This window comes from Balaenoptera physalus, assembly GCF_965194825.1.
Source record: "Balaenoptera physalus genome assembly, chromosome: 16".
NCBI classification, from domain to species: domain Eukaryota; kingdom Metazoa; phylum Chordata; class Mammalia; order Artiodactyla; family Balaenopteridae; genus Balaenoptera; species Balaenoptera physalus.
In genome coordinates this window covers 11572662-11579216 of record NC_138898.1, presented here as the reverse complement: position 1 = coordinate 11579216, position 6555 = coordinate 11572662, and positions in this window count along the sequence as shown.

Below are 6555 nucleotides of genomic sequence, written 5' to 3'. Positions count from 1 at the left end.
GAGACAGCGGCTGCTTGGGGCCGTGTAGCCATGGGTGCTGAAGTTGTCTGATTCCGTCAGATATTTTTTGAGGGTAAGGTGTGAAAGCAAGAGAGGGGTTGCCATGAGAGAATGACACCAAGGTTTGGGGCCTGAATGAGTGGGGGGTGGAGTTATCTTTCTGAATTGAAGGGAAGACTCCTCAAGAGGAGCAGCTGTGGGGGAATCAGATGTTTTAGGGATGGGTACCTAGGCCTTGGGGTAAGACTTCTAGCATCATGCACAAGATACAGGAAGTGCCAGCTCTCAAGCAACTCAAGTAGGACTAGGACATGCCTGGGACACTTAAGTAACTCTAAAAGTTACTCTGATGTTGTCAATTACTCTGATGTCAAAGATGGATGTGGATCAAACTATTTCTTAAAATGTATGACTAGACAATATATTTCTACACTTGTTTTAAATATAGTATAATTAAAAATAAGTAGGCATTAGAAGTATTTCATCTTCAGTGGTAAAAGCTCTCACATTCAGTTTGACCAAAAAACTTTTTTGATTTCCTTATATTCAGGCATATATGGTGTTTACTAAGCACCCATTATGAGCCAGGATTGTGGTAGCCACTGGGGATTTATACACTAATCACATGTATAATTACAGACTGTTGAGTGCTCGTGGTAGGGGATTAATAAATGGTAGCTATTTCATAAATAGTAAATACCTCCTACTTCATAAAGAAACTAGAAGCCGGAAGTCCAAAGGGTTACAGAAGCATCTAGACCTTTTATCCCTTCTCCACCTGTGCCTTCTCCCTTTCCTGTAATATTGCATGGGAGTGTAATTTCCCCAAGTTAGGAAGTGAACACCAGGAATATTCATACTAAAAAATTATTTGTTGTTTGTTTGAAATTCATATTTAACTGGGTGTCCTGTATTTTTATCCGTTAAGTCTGGAAGCCCCAGTCAATGTATATTAGCAGAATAATGTCCTGAACATCTGCTATATGCCAGGCAGCTCACACCTTGTCATTAAATCATCATTTGCGCAGTTACTTGTTTTAATGGCTGCCTCGCACACTAGTAAAGCTCTTGAGGGCAAGGACCATACCTGTCTCGTGCACCACTGTCCTCCATACTTGACCCCGAGTATACTCAGTAAATATTCCTAGAATTGAAATGGAACTAAAGGGAGCCCTTTTACAATGATACTTCCTTTCCATGGCGACTCTTCCAGCCCGGAATTAGGGGCCGGTACGGTGGCGAAAAGAGCCTGAAGGAAGCTGGCCCCGCTGTCCAGCGCGGGGAGGCGGGTCCTCAAACCGGAAGCGCAGGAGCCAGGACTTGACGGGCAGAGGGGGCGAGACCGGGGGCAGGTAAGATGGCTGCTGCCTGGTGGGGACCTGACCTGCCCAGGCCCTCGACGTGATCCCTGGACGCTCTCTTGCCTTTTTTCCTCTCTCAATATCCCCTGGCCTTCCACGGTATCTGCTGAATGTCCCATATGAGGCTCAGCTGGGCGTTAATGAGTACAGGAATAACGACAATAGATAATCATTCTCATCCCGGGTTCCTGACACAACGCCTGCCCTCAAATAATTTTTATTTAATCCTCCCTCCTTTCTCTCCTGAAAGGTGACCAAAACCAGGCATTCAGGATACTCCAGAAAAGTCAATCTGATTGAATCCTCTTAACCAGCCTTGCCATTACACACATGATGGAGTGGAGGAGGGAAAGGGTGAGTGATTTGCCCGAGCGGAACAGGAGCGACTCGGTGGTACAGCATAGAGGTGTGAATAGACGCATGGTCTCAGGCACACTGCACAGGCCCCAGCATCTACACTACTAGTTGTGTGACCTTGGACAATTTTTTTTTTGTTTGGCCGCACCATGCAGCTTGTGGGATCTTAGTCCCCCGACCAGGGATCAGACTCGGGCCCTGGGCAGTGAAAGCGCAGAGCCCTAACCACTGGACCGCCAGGGAATTCCCTCGAACAACTTATTCTAATCTCTTTGTGCCTTGGTTTCCTCATCTGTAACATGGAGTTAATAAACGTGTCTTCCTCACGGAGTTGTGGGAAATCTAGTGAAATAATCCACGTCAAGCATTAGAACAGGCCCTGGCACAAAATAAGTGCTTAATAAATGTGAGCTAGCAGTGCCACTACTGTTTTTCTCCTCCATTCTTGAGACCACCCAGCAGTGCTCAGCCTCACCCAAGCAGCTAGCAGCTGTAATTGTTTGATGACTAAGTACTACTATTAAGTGAAATGTTTCCCAAACTTGCCCTGAAGACATGAATTACCTGGGAGGCAGTTGCTCCAAAATAGATTCTCAGGCTCTTCTCTTAGAGATTCTGATTGGCAGATGTGGGTGGGGCCTGGGAATCTGTATCTTTTGAAAAGAGCCTCAGGTAAAACGCATCCTTAGGCTAGGGTAGGAAATTCTATTCTGTACACAGGCTAGTGTTACAACACGTCTATTGCAGCTGGGGTGGGGCAGCCGCTCAGTTGATGGTTAGAACCAGGCGGACAAGCTCAGTTCTTACAAGACTTTAGTGCTAACTCTTCTGCTTATAAAAATCATCTAGGCTATCTGTTTGGTCTCACATGATGACCCCACAAATTATTTACAAAGGGAAAATTAGTAACTTTGTAGTGGAGAAACCTAGCAGACACCTTCTTTACTGAGGGATCAGACTTAGTATCCCCGATAATGGGACAAACCGTGGGTGACTTGATGGGATGCACTCGAGGACGCAGCACTTCCGAGGTTCCTGGCAGAAAAACGTTTAACCTGAGTCTAATTATAAGGAAACATCAGGCAAGTCATCCAAACTGAGGGACATTCTTCGAAACTCTTGAAAAATGTCAAGGTCAGATTAAAGAAGACTAGAGAGGCAAGCAACCAACTGCAATGCTGCATGATCCTGGGTTGGATTCTTGATGGGATAGGGGTTGCCCTAAAGGATGTTAATGGGCCAAATGCTGACATTTGACTATGGATTGTGGAACAAGTAATAGTATTTTATCAGTGTTAGATTTCCTGATTTTGATAATTACACCACAGTCACATAGAGAGTGTCCTTATTCTTAGGAGATATGCATAGAAGAGCATATCAAATTACTCTCAAACGGTTCAGAAGAAAATTATACATGCCTGTGTATAAATACATAAATAAAACGATAAAGCAAATATGCACAATGTTAAGAATTATAATGCTTATTGTTTTAAAAAATAACAGAAGACAGGTAAAGCAGAAAAATCTGAAAAAGAAAGTGGAAACCACTCCTCATCCCACCCCACAGACAACCAGTGATCATTTCTTCAATGAAATACTTAACATGTCCTTGGATCACCATATTTTTGATTGAAACTTAAAATGGGCAAATGCTTTCCTTCTGGTCTATAACCTGCATTTTTCACGCCACGATCTATCTCTCAACATCCTTCCTGTCATTGTGGTGTCATTTTTAATGACTGCATGATGCTCCTGGTGAGGATGGACCATACTTCATTTATCAGTGGGTATTTAGGTTGTTTCCAGTTTGACTGTGTCAACCTAAAACAATAATACAGCCAGTTATTTTACCAACAAAATGAGTTTATCCAGGAGCAGCAAAGAATTGCAAATCGGGACATGCAGCTATGGCAAACCACATGGGAGTCTGGTAAAACAAAGGAGAGGAAACTCTTTTATAGAGGAGAAGGGGAAGTTGGGAGGGGCTGTTATAAACAAAAAGTCCATTGGAGGAAACTGGGAGTTCAAAGTATAGTGCCTTGTCATTGGCTGCATTGTGACAGTCTCTCAATGGCTGAGCTATTGTCAAGCAAGGAGAAAATCTTTCTTCCTCCTGCTGGTACTACTAAAATAGCGTCACTTCCTGCCAGAGATGCAAGGTACATCCCCTGTTGGGATTTGTATTGACTTCTAGTGGCATATGCATGAGAGCTCCCCCTTCTGGCCTCCCACCTCCATTTTAGTGAGGTTTCTTTCCCTTTATTAATTTTCACAACCGTTATGGACTGTGCTAGAGTGAGCATCCTTCCAAATATGTCTTGCCTGCTCATCTAAGCATTTTATATACAGAGCTGCCAGGTCAAATGGAGACAGGTTGAGAGAGGCAGAAATAGGGAGAAAGACTGAGAGAGACAGAGGCAGACAGAGTCCGGGGAGACAGAGAGAGACATGCCCAAGGTGAGACAGTGAGAGAGAGACAGAGTCAGAAAGAGACTCCCAGAGAGACAGAGTGGGAAAGAGACAGAGATGGAGAAAGACAAGGAGAAAGAACAAGGTGGAGGGAGAGACTGGGATAGAGAAGGGTTGCTGCTCTCCAGGGAGACTGAGGGAGCTGGTCTGAGGCATGGAGGCCCTGACAGCCTGGCCACAGGAATTCAGGCAGAGAGTGACTAAGCGACTTCTAGGAACACACCCTACAGATACAATTGTAGATGAGGTCAGTGTCCTTTGTGCAAGGATTATCATGGGACTGTTGCTTACTATTGTAAGCAGAAGATGAGAAGCAACCTCATTGCCCATCATCAGCAGGGGACTGGTTATATAGATTGTGCTCTAAGTGCTGGTCGGAGCCAGTCTCCAAGTAGGGCTGCCAGACTTAGCAAATAAAAATACAAGAGATACAGTTAATTTTGAATTTCAGGTAAAGAATTAATTCTGTTCCATGCAGTCTGATACTAAAAGCTTATTTGTTGTTTATATGAAATTCTAGTTTAATAGGGTATCTGTATTTTATTTGGCAACCCTATCTCCAAGATCAGTGAGAACAGCCAGGTGAAATCAAGATAGAGGGTGTGTGTGTGTGTGTCCGGGTGTCTGTGTATCTGTGTCTGTGTCTGTGTACACGTGCCTGTGAGGAGGGCTTCTGGGGTGGCTATTCCAGGTTCTAGGTCCCAACCTACGTGGTAGTTGTAGTTCAAGGGAAGGGACCTATCCAGGGTCACACAACCACAGGTGGTAGGGCTAGGTGGGACCCCACCTTTGTGCTTTGCAGTAATGTGCGTATATGTCTTAAAAGTGTTAATGTGTTAAATAAAAATATTAAAAACAAACCATAGTTTTCTAAACTCCATTTGAACATTTCTAATTTTAAAAAAGACTGGCAATCTCAAAAACTGCAAGGGCCATCTGGGGGGAAGATATTCTACAGAATGGGAACACCACATGCCAAGTCGCTGAGACCGGAGCATGCCTGGTGTGGTCTGTTGTGGCTGGAGCCTCATGGGGGAGGTGGGCCCATGGGCTCAAGGGGCCTGGGGCTCTCTCGGCCCTGGAGCCTCTGCCATCTGAACTCATTTCTCATCCTGGAACACTCGTCTGCCCCTGGGCTTCTTAATCGTGGTGGTCAGCGGTCACTGCCCCCTGGAATGTCTTCTCACTTCCCTTTCTCACCTGCCCATCCTTGTGACCTCAGCCTGGAGTCGGTCAGAGTCTCACTCCTCTGACTCACCTGGGTCCCTCGGGGTTGGCAAATTGCCCGTTACCACTCTTCCTCACCTGTGAGCTCCTCGAGCATCGGGGCTTGTTTGTGTCTGGCTGATTTATTACAATATCCTAGCCTGCTAGGCCAGGAACATCCCATCGCTTGCTCACTGTGACTTGGGCATGTTAGCATGTCACCTCTCTGAGCCTCGGCTTCCTTATCTATAAAAAGAGGCTGATAATATTGCCTACCACTCAGGGCTTGCTGTGGGGGTCATATGGGCCAATGTGGCGGCAGTGGGCAAGGGAGATGACATTAGCATCTGGGAGGTGCTGTATGAACTGAGAAGAGCTCTGAGGAAGGCCGTCGTGGGCAGAGGGCACGGCAAGGGCAGCGGCCCTGCTGTGGGCAAGAACCTGTATGAAGAGGAAGCAGGAAGGTCACTGAGGCTGGAGCAGGTGAACAGCGGGGACAGAGGAGGAGACGAGCCCCACGTTAGGTAGCATCTTGTGAACCAAGAGCAGGGTTTGGATTTTATTTTGAGTCCGAGACTAAGGTAGCTTTGACCTAAGGAAATAGTTTGTTCTCACTTTCCCCTCCTTGGCAATATCTGCCACACTCAGTGGTCCAGAGATGCACAAAGGTCTCCAGGTGCGAAAGGTGGGCACAGGTGGGGAGAGAGGAGGCCCTGGGGCCTTACTTGGAAACAGGCTCAGCCTTCTGTCAGGAAGTGGAGATAACAGGGCGATATCAGTGCAGTCCGAGGGGCGAGGCTGCCAAGGCAAATTAGTGCGCTCGCTCGAGATAGTCTGCGAGATAACGGATGTCAGCCCCTTTGGCAAACGCATGATTAGCCAGGCAAGATGCGCTCTGCACCTTAGCAAGATCCAGAGATCCAGGGACCTGCGTCAGGTCTGGAACATCAGTGGACCTCCAGGTGGGATGCCGGCCCAGCAGGTGTGGAGAGGTCTAGCTTCAGGGCGCCACTCAGCACCCACACATCCACCCACCACCCTCAAGGCCTTGGACAACTGCCTTTTACCCAGGGAGACCCCCTCTTCCCAGCTGCCTGGGACCGTCCCAGGACTCGCTCAGTCCTGGGCAAGCCAGGATGGTTGGTCACCCTACTTATTTACC